Source organism: Monodon monoceros, unplaced genomic scaffold (assembly GCF_005190385.1).
Source record: "Monodon monoceros isolate NGI ecotype Baffin Bay Population unplaced genomic scaffold, NGI_Narwhal_1 Super_Scaffold_12, whole genome shotgun sequence".
NCBI lineage: Eukaryota > Metazoa > Chordata > Mammalia > Artiodactyla > Monodontidae > Monodon > Monodon monoceros.
In genome coordinates, this window is record NW_021703768.1 from 154017065 (window position 1) to 154030762 (window position 13698).

Here is a 13698-nt window from a genome sequence, read left to right on the forward strand (position 1 = left end):
GTCATATTGTAGTTCTAGTTTTAGTTTTTTAATGAGCCTCCATACTGTTCTCCATAGTGGCTGTATCAATTCACATTCCCACCAAAAGTGTAGGAGGGTAACTTTTTCCCCACAACCTCTCCAGCATCTATTGTTTGTAGATTATTTTGATAATGGATATTCTGACTGATGTGAGGTGATACCTCATTGTGGTTTTGATTTGAATTTCTCTAATGATTAGTGATGTTGAGCATCTTTTCATATGTTTGTTGGCAATCTGTATGTCTTCTTTGGAGAAATGTCTATTTAGGTCTCCTGCCCATTTTTGGATTGGGTTGTTTGTTTTTTTGATATTGAACTGTATAAGCTGCTTGTATATTTGGGAGATTAATCCTTTGTCAGTTCCTTCATTTGCAAACATTTTCTCCCATTTTGAGGGTTGTCTTTTGTCTTGTTTATGGTTTCCTTTGCTGTGCAAAAGCGTTTAAGTTTCATAAAGTCCCATTTGTTATTTTTGATTTTACTTCTATTACTCTAGGAGGTGGGTCTAAAAAGATCTTGCTGTGACTTATGTCAAAGAGTGTTCTGCCTATGTTTTCCTCTAAGAGTTTTAATAGTGTCTGGCCTTACATTTAGGTTTTTAATCATTTTGAGTTTATTTTTGTGTATGGTGTTAGGAAGTGTTCTAATTTTATCCTTTTACATGTAGCTGTCCAGTTTTCCCGGCTCCGCTTATTCAAGAGGTCATCTTTCATTCATTGTATATTCTTGCCTCCTTTGTCAAAGATAAGGTGACCATATGTGTGTGGTTTATCTCTGGGTTTTCTATCCTGTTCCATTGATCTATATTTCTGTTTTTGTGCCAGTACCATACTGTCTTGACTACTATAGCTTTGTAGTATAGTCTGAAGTCAGGGAGCCTGATTCCTCCAGCTCTCCTTTACTTTCTCAAGATTGCTTTGGTTATTCGGGGACTTTTGTGTTTCCATACAAATTGTACAATTTTTTGTTCTAGCTCTGTGAGAAATGCCATTGGCGATTTGATAGGGCTTGCATTGAATCTGCAGATTGCTTTGGGTAGTATAGTCATTTTCACAACGTTGATTCTTCTGACCCAAGAACATGGTCTCCCTCTCCATTTGTTTGTATAATCTTTGATTTCTTTCATCAGTGTCTTATAATTTTCTGCATACAGGTCTTTATTCTCGTTAGGTAGGTTTATTCCATGTATTTTATTCTTTTTGTTGCAATGGGACTGTTTCCTTGATTCCTCTCTCTGATTTTTCATTGTTAGTGTATAGGAATGCAAGAGATTTTGGTGCATTAATTTTGTATCCTTCTACTTTACCAAATTCATTGATTAGCTCTAGTAGATTTCTGGTGGCATCTTTAGGATTTTCTATGTATAGTATCATGTCATCTGCAAACAGTGACAGTTTTACTTCTTCTTTACCAGTTTGGATTCCTTTTATTTCTTTTTCTTCTCTCATTGCTGTGGCTAAAACTTCCAAAACCATGTAGAATAATAGTGGTGATAGTGGGCATCCTTGTCTTGCTCCTGACCTAAGACGAAATGCTTTGTTTTTCACCATTGAGAATGATGTTGGCTGTGGGTTTGTCATATATGTCTTTTATTATGTTAAGGTAGGTTCCCTCTCTGCCCACTTTCTGGAGAATTTTTATCATAAATGGGTTTTGAATTTTTTCAAAAGCTTTTTCTGCATCTATTGAGATTATCATATGGTTTTTATCTTTCAGTTTGTTAATATGGTGTATCACATTGATTGATTTGTGTATACTGAAGAATCCTTACATTCCTGGGATAAACCCCACTTGATCATGGTGTATGATCCTTTTAATGTGGTGTTGGATTCTGTAATGTGCTGTTGGATTCTGTTTGCTAGTATTTTGTTGAGGATTTTTGCATCTATGTTCATCAGTGACACTGGCCTGTAATTTTCCTTTTTTTGTGTGTGTGACATCTTTGTCTTGTTTTGGTATAAGGGTGATGGTGCCCTCATAGAATGAGTTTGGGAGAGTTCCTCCCTCTGCCATATTTTGGAAGCGTTTGAGAAGGATTGGTGTTAGCTCGTCTCTAAATGTTTGATAGAATTCACCTGTGAAGCAATCTGACCCTGGGCTTTTGTTTGTTTGAAGATTTTAAATCACAGTTTCAGTTTAAGTGCTTGTGATTGCTCTGTTCATGTTTTCTATTTCATCCTGGTTCAGTCTTGGAAGGTTGTACTTTTCTAAGAATTTGTCCATTTCTTCCAGGTTATCCATTTCATTGGCATATACTTGCTGGTAGTAATCTTTCATGATCCTTTGTATTTCTGCAGTGTCAGTTGTTACTTCTCCTTTTTCATTTCTAATTCTATTGATTTGAGTCTTCTCCCTTTTTTTCCTGTTGAGTCTGGCTAATGGTTTATCAATTTTGTTTATCTTCTCAAAGAACAACCTTTTAGATTTATTGATCTTTGCTATAGTTTCCTTCATTTCTTTTTCATTTATTTCTGATCTGATCTTTATGATTTCCTTCATTCTGCTAAGTTTGGGGTTTTTTTTGTTGTTGTTCTTCTTTCTCTAATTGCTTTAGGTGTAAGTTTAGGTTGTTTATTTGAGATTTTTCTTGTTTCTTGAGGTAGGATTGTATTGCTATAAACTTCCCTTTTAGAACTGCTTTTGCTGCATCCCATAGGTTTTTGGTCATTGTGTTTTCAATGTCATTTTTTTCTAGGTATTTTTTGATATCCTCTTTGATTTCTTCAGTGATATCTTGGTTGTTTAATAGCATATTGTTTAACCTCCATGTGTTTGTATATTTTACAGGCTTTTTCCTGCAATCGATATCTAATCTCATAGCATTTTGGTCAGAAAAGATGCTTGATATGATTTCAGTTTTCTTAAATTTACCAAGGTTTGATTTGTGACCCAAGATGTGATCTATCCTGAAGAATGTTCCATGTGCACTTGAGTGTATTCTGTTGCTTTTCATGGAATGTCCTATAAATATCAATTAAGTCCATCTGGTTTAATGTGTCATTTAAAGCTTGTATTTCCTTATTTATTTTCTGTTGGATTATCTCTCCATTGGTGTAAGTGGGGTGTTAAAGTCACCTACAATTATTGTGCTGCTGTTGATTTCCCCTTTTATGGCTGTTAGCATTTGCCTTATGTATTGAGGTGCTCCTATTTTGGGTGCATAGATATTTACAATTGTTATATCTTCTTCTTGGATTGAAAAAGAAGATATAACTACTCCAGCTTTCTTTTGATTTCCATTTGCATGGAATATCTTTTTCCATCCCCTCATTTTCAGTTGGTATGTGTACCTAGGTTTGAAGTGAGTCTCTTGTAGACAGCATATATATGGGTCTTGTTTTTGTAGCCATTCAGCCAGTCTGTGTCTTTTGGTTGGGGAATTTAATCCATTTACATTTAAGGTAATTATCGATATGTATGTTCCTATTACCATTTTCTTAATTGTTTTTGGTTTGTTTTTGTAAGTCTTTTCCTTCTCTTGTGTTTCCTGCATAGAGAAGTTCCTTTAGCATTTGTTGTAAAGCTGGTTTGGTGGTGCTGAATTCTCTTAACTTTTGCTTGTCTGTAAACTTTTGATTTCTCCATCAAATCTGAATGAGATCCTTGCTGGGTAGAGTAATCTGGTTGTAGGTTTTTCCCTTTCTTCACTTTAACTATATCTTGCCATTCCCTTCTGGCCTGTAGTTTCTGCTGAAAGGTCAGCTGTTAACCTTATGGGGATTCCCTTGTATGTTACTTGCTGCTTTTAATACTTTTTCTTTGTGTATAATTTTTGTTAATTTGATTAATATGTGTCTTGGCGTGTTTCTTCTTGGGTTTATCCTGTATGGGATTCTCTGCACTTCCTGGGCTTTATTTACTATTTCCTTTCCCATGTTGGGGAAGTTTTCAACTATAATCTCTTCAAATATCTTCTCAGACCCTTTCTTTTTTCCTTCTTCTTCTGGGACCCCTATAATTCAAATGTTGGTGTGCTCAATGTTGTCACAGAGGTCTCTGAGACAGTCCTCCATTCTTTTCATTCTTTTTTCTTTATTCTGCTCTGTGGCAGTTATTTCCACCATTCTGTCTTCTAGCTCACTTTTTCATTCTTCTGCCTCAGTTATTCTGCTATTGATTCCTTCTCCAGTATTTTTAATTTCAGTTATTGTGTTGTTCACCTTTGTTTGTTTGCCCTTTAGTTCTTCTAGGTCCTTGTTATACATTTCTTGTATTTTCTCTGTTCTATTTCTAAGATTTTGGATCATCTTTCCTATCATTACTCTGAATTCTTTTTCAGGTAGTTTGCCTATTTGTTCTTCATTTATTTGGTCTTGTGGATTTTTATCTTGCTCCTTTGCCTGTAAGATATTTCTCTGTCTTCTCATTTTGTCTAATTTACAGTATTTGAGGTCTCCTTTCCCTAGGCTGCAGCATTGTAGTTCCTCTTGCTTCTGTTCTCTGCCCCCAGTGGTGGGGTTGGCCCAGTGTCTCGTGTAGGCTTCCTGATGGAAGGGACTGCTACCTGCATTCTGGTAGCAATGTAGAAACAGAAATATATATAAAAAAAGAAAATATATTAAAGAAAGAAAAAGATAAGCAAAACCCTGGAAAAAATGGTAAAAACAAACAAAAATAGAAACAAAGAAACACACACACACACACACGTAAAAGAAACAAAAATAGAGCCAAATACAACAAAAAGCAAGAGAACAACCAGACAAATAGAAGAACTCAAAAAATGAAATCAAACAATTAGGACTAAAACTAACAAAAGCACATAACTTAAAAACAAAACAAAAGCAGTGTGCCAACTGAAGAATAAAGCAAGGAAACAGAACAAACTGATAAAAGTGATTTAAAATAACAATAATAAAATAAAAAGGGAAAAACACAGGACAACAGAAAAGCAAAGTAGAAATATAAACATAAATATATATATGAAAGAGAGAGAGGAAGAAAACAATAAAGGAAAAAACAGAACAACAGAAGAGGAAAGTAAAAATAGCAATGTTTTTTAAAAATTTAAATATGTTATAAAACACAGAGATCCCAAAAGAGTAAAAAAAAACAAACAAAAAAAACCACTAAAACAACAACCACCAAAAAAAGAAGTAAAAAGAAACCAAACAAAAAAGAGCTAGAACAAACAACAGAATGAATCAAAATATCCTAAAATTAATAGTAATAATTATGCTTCCCTGGGGTCTCTGCTGTAAGTGTCCTTGAACATGCCATGAGCCACAGCCCACCTCCACCTCCCCAAGAAGTTCTCCTCTGCCTCTGGGCTGGACTCTGGACCTGCTGTGGGCCCTGTGGGCACCATTCAGACTCTGATTCAGCCCAATTCCTGTCTGTGCTTGACCCCAAAGTCCACAGCTGCCAGAGCTAGACCATTTTCATCTGTGGAACACTCATTGCCTACTCAGATATTCCATAGACACAGGGTCTACCTAGATGATCACAGTGGGTTAATCTGCAGCTTGTACAGCTGATGGAAAGATTTTTGATCTTCTTCCTTAGTCACCCTGTCCCTGGGGTTCAGCTTTGGTTTTATCCCCACCTCTGCATGTGGTCCACCCACAGGAGTCTGGTCCTGAGGCTGCCTTGGAGCTCTTGGGTCTGCCCCTGTGAGGACCTGGTACAGAGGTGGTATGACTGCTTGGATAGCAGGAGCCCCAGTGGCACCAAATGCACAGGGAAGCCAGTGGCCACAGGCACAAGAGATATGGTCCTAGTGAGAGATTTTTCTGGCACCTGGCATAAGGCACATGAGGGCCAACCCAAGCCGGGATTTTTCTGGCACCCAGCAGCAGACATGCAAGGGCCAGCTCTGAGAGGACTCTTTTTTTTTTTTTATTGCCCTGCAGCTGGCATGTGAGGGTCAGCTCTGAGGGGGCTGTTTTTATTGCTCAGCAGCCAGCGCACAGGAGCCAGCCCTGAGCAGGCTTCTTTTATTGTCATCGACAGGAACCGGCATGTGGGGAGAGAGAGGTTACAATAGTGGCTCCTCCTCCTGCGTGTGACTCAGCAGTAGCGCCCTGCTTTCATGGCAGTCCAGTCTCCCTCCATAGGCATTCCCTGCTGCAGATTTCCTCCCTCCTGCCCCATCAGTCTGTCTCCCCACAGCCAGCAGCAGTTCTTGCTCGGTGCCTGTTCTCCAATCCCCATGAACCAGCTCCCAGCCCCGTTGCACACTTGTGAACACACGTCCCAGTCCATGGCACATAAAGCTGAGGTACGGACCATCTGTGTATTTCTCACTCTGTCCCGTCTGCTACAGATAAGCCAATTCACCCACTTATGACAGCCTCAAATGCTTCCCTTCTGTCCCAGTCCATTTCCCCATCGGAGAGGTGGTTCCCCTGTCAGAGAGGGGGTTTCTGCGAATTTGGAAATCTCTCCTCTGCTTCAGCAACCCCGTCCAGGGGTGCAGGTCCTGTCCCACTTCCTCTCCTCCTCCTTCTCCCTTCTTTTTTTCCATCCTACCCAATTATGCAGGGATATTTATAGTCCTTTCCAGTGTCCAAGGTCTTCTGCTAGTTTTCAGCCAGTGTTCTGTGAGTATTGTTGCATCTATAGATGTATTCCTTATGCATCCATAGAGAGAGATGAACTCCACGTCCACCTACTCCTCCACCATCTTGAATCTCCTCATACTTTGAGAGCACAGTTTTTAACCTAATATTTCCCCTTGCGTATAAATCCTGCTCATGTCTCATAAATTTGTCAGATGTTGCATTTTCCCAAAAACTTCCTCCAATCCTGCTTTTATTAATCAAGGTTTTCCAGAGAAACAGAACAACAGGACACATGCATGCATGTGTGCACGCACCTATTTCATCTTAATTGTTTGCATCTTCTCCCTTTTTTTCTTAGTCTAGCTAAAGGTTTTTGAATTTTATTGATCTTGTCAAAGAACCAACTTGTGGTTTTACTCATTTTTATCATTTTTTCCTATTTTTCATTTCAATGATGCCTGCTCTAATCTTTAGTATTTTCTTTCTTCTTTCAATTTACTTTACTATTCTTTTTTTAGTTCTTTAGTATGTAAAATTAGGTTATTAATTTGAGATTGTCTTCTTTTTTAATGTAGGCATTTACAATGATAAATCTCCCCCTGAGCTCTGTTTATGCTGCATTCCATAAGTTTGGTTATGTTGTGCTTTCATTTTCATTTCTCTCTCATGTTGGTATCCTTGGTGGTATCCCACAAACCTCTGTGGCTCTGTTCATTATTCTTCATTCCTTTTCTGCCCCTTCTTCCTTACATTGGATAATCTCAATTGTCCTGCAAGTTCTGCAAGTTCACTGATTCTTTCTTCTGCTCTCTCAAATCTGTTACTGAGCTTTTCTAGTGACTTCTTCATTTTAGGTATTATAACTTTCAGCTTTAGATTTTGTACTTGTTTCCTTTTTATAATTTCTATCTCAATATTGATATCTTCTATTTGGTGAGGGATTGTTCTCATGCTTTCTTTTAGTTCTTTAGATGTGGTTTCTTTTAGCTCTTTGAACATTTTTAAAATAGATGATTTAACGGCTTTGTCTAGAAATTTCAATATCCGTTCTGCCTCAGAAACATTTTCAGTTGATTTATTTTTCTTTCCCCCATGAATGGGCCATACTTTCTTGTCTTTGCATGCCTCATTTTTTTTGTTGTTGTTGAAAACTGGATATTAAAATGTGATAGCTCTTAGAATCAGAGTTTCCCCTTCCCCAGGGTTTGTTGTTTTTATTTGTTGTACTTGTTTAGTGACTATTTTGAACTAGTTCTGTAAAGTCTGTACACTTTGTTGCCTGTTGGTGAGCTTAGTGATCAGTTAATGACTGGATGGAGATTTATTCAAACACCTGGAACTAATAATCTCCCAGTCTTTGCCAAGAGGCTCTGGGTACATTTTGGTGTACATCTTCAGCACTCAGGCAGTTGATAACTCTGCCTTACCTTTGCTTCCTGCTTCTGCAGTGCCTCAAGGTCAGCCAGAGTTGAGGGCTTAGGGCTTTCTCATATCTTTCCTCAGTATGTGCACAGGCTACACATGTATGTGGACTTCTAGATTCCCAGGAATATGTCAGAGCCTTTCAAAGCTCCAGTAGTCATCTCAGTTGTCAGTTTTTAGAAAAATCCTTATTTGGCTTGTCTATTTTTTGCTCCAACTGTTATCCATCACCTTAGCCACAATATTTTGACATTTGCTTGCAAATTTTTTTCACAAGTGCTCCTCAGGGAAAGACTTTTAGCACTGGTTGAGCACCAAATCAGGTAAAGTAAAGACAAGCCTTTCAAGTAGGGTCTTCCAGGGAACCATCAGATAGGTCAGAGAGGTACACAACTTTGGGAACACAACTTTGTACTCTTATGTTTTAGGTGTGTCCTTTAAAAGCAACCCAAAATGGATTTTGTTTTACCCAACCTCAATTTTTTTTCTTTTAAAGGAAGCACTTAGTCCAATTACACTTATTCTAATTACTGATATATTTCAATTTAGTTCTCACATCTTATTTTTCCTATCTAATTGTTCTACATTTTCCATGTTTTACTATCTTTTAATTGTGAAAATAACACATAAATTTTTAAAATGTAAGAGAATAAATGTGCAGTGTAACTCATTAGTATAAATCAAACACCTGTATAATCCCTAGCAGAACTAAGCATCCTCACAAACCACTTCCCTATTACAATCCTTCATTGCATTTATTTGTGGTTTTACCACTGAAGTATGTATCTCTAAACACTATGATTTACTTTGCCTACTTATGAATACTATGTAAAATGGAATCACAGTGTATGTATTCAACAATATGTAAGATGTGTTGTTATTCATAGTTTTGGCTCACTCATTTTTCTATGTAATATTCCAGTCCATTACATGAATATATCACAAGTTATTTATCCACTCTACTGTTAATTCACTTTTGATTTATTTTTAATTTTTTTCTCTAGTGAATAATAATACTTTGAATATTCTTTTGCATGCATCTATGCATTCATTTCTCCAGGGAATATACTTAGCAGTAAAATTGCTAAGAAATAGGGCATGTATATCTTCAACTTTAGTTATAATGCAAAACTGTGCTCCTTAGGATTATATCAATTTATCCTCCTACTAGCAGTGTCTAAGAATTCCTATTACTCCCCATCTGCATTAACACATGGAGTTTCCAGTTGCTAGTTGGCCTGTCCTGCTTATTGTAATTTTAAGTTAAATTTTCCTAATTTTTAATGAGGTTGAATAACTTTTCATTTGGTTTTTCATATTTTGATATCTTCTTTTGTGAAGTGACTGCTCAAATCTTTTGCCCATTTTTCTCATGTGTAATTTGTCTTTTTATTACTTTCTGGATACAGTTATTTGTTGGTTATATGAGTTTTAAATACATTCTCCCACTGTGGCTTTCCTTTTCACTCTCATTTTGTTGTCTTTTTCTCTTGTTTTGTTTTATAGAGAAAATAGTGTAATAAACTCCCATAAACCTATCACTTATCTTCTATAATTATCAACATTTTATCCTTATATCTTTTGATAGAGCTCTTAATTTTAAAGTTGTCAAATTATAGTTATAGTTATTATGGTTAGTACTTTTCATGTTCATTTTATGATATCTTTCCCTAAGGTCATGAAACATGCTCATATATAATCTTTTACCTGCTTTGTAAGTTTCCATTTCCTATTTAGGTCAATAATGTATCTGGAATTAATTTTGGAATCTGGAATGAGGTACGGTTCAGGTTCCATTTATTTTCATATGGACACACGGTTTTTCCACATTATTTACTGAAAAGATTGTCTTTTATCCAAATCTCTGCAGTGCCACTTTCCTCACTCTCTGTCACTCTTTCTCCCTCTTTCTCTCAGCCTCCAGCTGGCCCTCCAGAACCCAAATCAGGCCTACTAATTGGGGCTCCTGACCCAAGTTGATACAGAGAAGGGGAATCCCATTCACACAACCAGCTAGTGCCTTGTTTGCATTCCTGGCCATGACCCTGAGGCTGACTCTGGGAACTGTCTGTGACTGTTTTCACACCACATCAGCAGAGTTGAATACTTATGACAGAAACTGTATGGTGTGCAAAGCCTAAAATATTTACTACCTGGCCTGCACTAGTTTTCTATTGCTGCTGCAACAAACTGCCACAAACTTAGTTATTTAAAACAACACAAATTTATCCTCCTACAAAGTTGTAAAATCAATATCACTGGGTCAAAATCAAGGTGTCAGCAGAACTGTTCTCCCTCAGGAGATTCTAGGGGGCAAACCATTTCCTCTTCTGTTCCAGGTTTTAGGGCTGTATTCCTCAGCTTGTGGCTCTTTTCTGCGTCATCAAAGCCAGCATTTAGCATCTTCAAATCTCTCTCTGCTTCCATATTCACATCACCTTCTCTCTTATAAGGACCCTTACGCATACATGGGGCCCACCAGGATAATCGAGGATCATCTCTCCATCACAAATCCTTAATTTAATCACATCTGCAAAGTCCCCTTTGCCATATAAGGTAACATTCACAGGTCCTGGGGATTAGGACTTGGACAGATTGAGGTGGGGGGGTGCATTATTCGGCCTACCATATGGCCCTTTTAAAAAAAGTGTTTTGCTGTGATCATCATACCTTGACACCATGTATTATGGAGAAAATTCCATTAAATCTAAGTTCCATTAATTAAAAAAACTTTTTTCTGACTGCTGTTCTACACTATATCAGGGATAACTTCCCTGAGATTCATTCTATGGCTTTTCTCAATTTGATTTCTCTAATTTTGAAGAAAATGTATACTCTGGTTAAAGGTTTGCCATCATAAACAACAACAACAACAATAATTAGGCAGTATCTCCCAATGAATAACATGCTATTTAGCAAATAGTTCCCTTAAAATGAACAGTTTCTCAAGTATATTTCACACCTGAGTAATATCACTGAGTCCACAGTGTCAAATCCTTGGCTCAAGCTGCCTCTACTCACATCACAACTCATGTTATCAGTTATTATTGTCCCAAAGCAAAGGGCTGGCAGACTAGGGAGAAAGCTCATTTGCAAAGTTTTTCGAGGTGTTATGGGCTGATCTGTGTGTGTCACCCCCTGCCCCTCCGCACCCAAATTCGTATGTTGAAGTCCTAACCTCCAGTCCTAACCTCTGGTACCTCAGAATGTGACCTTATTTGCAGATAGAGTTGTTACAGAGGTAACCAAGGTGAAATGAGGTCTTTAGGGTGGGCCCTGTTCCCATATGATTGGTGTCTTTATAAGAAGTGGATTTGGATGTACAGAGGGAAACAATGTGGAGACACAGGGAGAAGACAAGCCAAGAAGAGAGGCCTGGGACAGATTCTTCCCTCACAGCCTCCAGAAGGAACCAACCCCGTCTATGGTTCCAGAACCATAAGACAATAAACATCTGTTGTTTAAGCCACCAGATCTGTGGTACTTTGTTATGGCAGCTCTATCAAAATATATGTGGTGAGAGACTATTGCTTCCAAAGGAATTCCAGAGTTGGAATTCCCCAGGAACCAAAAAACCACATGTTCAAAATAAACAAATTGTCATTTCTGTAACACTCTCTTCCCTTTCTGCCAAGATTACATCTACAACAAGCAGGGGCGTGGTGGGAGGTGCAAAGAGAAATGTATAGTTAGAAAGATGTATATGCACTGATGTCATCTGTATAGCCCAGTGAGTAATAGCCTAGTTCAGAGTCAGCCTGACTTGGCTTCACTATCCCGACTCCGTTACTTAACGTTTGTGCAATCCTGGGTAAATTAGCTCCTTACCTCTCTGTGCTCCTCAGTACCTCAGTTTTCTCATCTGTAATATGGGGATGATACTGACACCAACTTCACAGAGAGTGTTGTGAGAATTAAGGAGATTTTTATATATATATATATATATATATATATATATATATATATTTCACACAGTAAGTGTAAGCTTTTAACACTCATTGTAATTATTTAATTACTATCCTCAACACTTCCTATAAGCCACAGAATAGAACATTATGGAGTCTAGACACTGGTACTCAAAACATTGAACTGAAATTTTTAAACTGTGGAATCTGCCATATTAAATTTCCCCCTTTACTGAATCTAACCAGGAGCTTGACCTAACCTCTCAAATCTCAAATGAAATTTTTGGCTTTCCTGTGTCCAAAACCAAAGTCTTGGTTTCTGCCCTCCTCTGATCTGCTCTGCCCTGGTCCTGGTCCTCACATACTCACGGGTGGCTACTCCCTCCTCCCAGGTGCCCCAGCCATGATGCCCCCCTCTTCATCCTCAGAGCTGGTTCTTCCCCTTGCCTGGAACTCACCTACTTCTCTCCCCTTCCACCTCCCGCACTCTGGTCAGACACTCACTTCCCTCCTGTACCACTGTGAGGGCTACTGCCCCAGCTCCCTGGTGGTCCATCCTACACTCAGGGAACCAGTGAGATGCTTTCATCCTGTAAGTCAGGAACCTGTTTTGTGAAGTCAGCTGTGGCCCTGTCTAACCTGTCCTGAGCAGGGGAGGGCTGTGAGGGGCTGTGTGAGCCCAGCGGCAGGAAACTACTACCTCAAATGCCCAGTTTGTACAGACTTCTGCAACATCAAGCTTGGGGCCTAACACCAGCTAAGTGCTCCATCCTTCCCAACTGGTAAAATGGGTGGAGGCCAAGCTGGACCTCCCAACTCTGCCAGGGACAGGTGCCTGGACATCTCTGAAAACAGAGACAATCAGGGCCCTTGGATGTGGTGAGGGAAGGCAGAAGGGTGACATAGCTTTTGCTTGCTCCCTCTGCCAGCTTTGCCCAAATCCCTGTGGCTGCCCTAATCCACCCTCTCTAATGGAGCCCAAGCCGGCTCAGCCCCCCTTAGCACGAACTTGCTAATCCCTGGGGCTTGGAGCGCACCAGCTGTCTCCAGGATGCACTTTGCTCTCAGTGTCAGAAAGGCAAATCCAGGGCCTCAGATGGGGATGGTGGTAAAAGTGTCCATCACCTTGGCCCAAAACCTGAGATGAGGAAACTCAGGTACCAAGAGCCTCACACGGTGTGTCACTGCTTCAGACCCCAGAGCCAGGAAGGCTTTATGAACCGCCAGAAGAGCAACTCCTTAGGGTTCCATCATCAGATGCAAGAGGCAGGGGTGGGAACTGCAGGGCAAGCCTGCCCTGTCCCCTCCCTCCATCAAAGGCGGTGAGGGCTGCTCGTTTCACACCAACCTGAGTACAAATCCTGATGCTGACACATGTCCACTGTGTGACCTTGGGTGAGTCACTTAACTCCTTGAGGTCTCTACTTCCCCAACTGTGAAATGGGCCTGATGGTAGAAGTCTCTTCTTTGTAGGGTTGTGTGTGTGCTACCATTAAAGGTCTGCTTGCTCCTGCCTTCTTCCAGCTCAGCCCTGTTCTCCCTCCTCCTGTTCAGGCGCAATCCTGTTTGCTCAGCCAGTGTTCCTTTCTCACTCCACTCATGGGTTTATTGCAGGGATTTGCAAGGAGAAAGCTGGGAAGTGCCTTAAGCAGCCTGAGCCAAGACACTGGTGGCCAGAAGAGAGGAAGAGTAACAGAAAACGGGTAAGAGACAGAGAGAGAGACAATGAGAGAAAGAGACACTGAGAGAGAGAGAATGAGACTGAGACAGAAAGAGAAGAAAGAGAGAAGGGAGAGGGGTGGGTAGAGAAAGCCGGAGACAGAGATGAGAAATAGAGAGACCAGAAGACA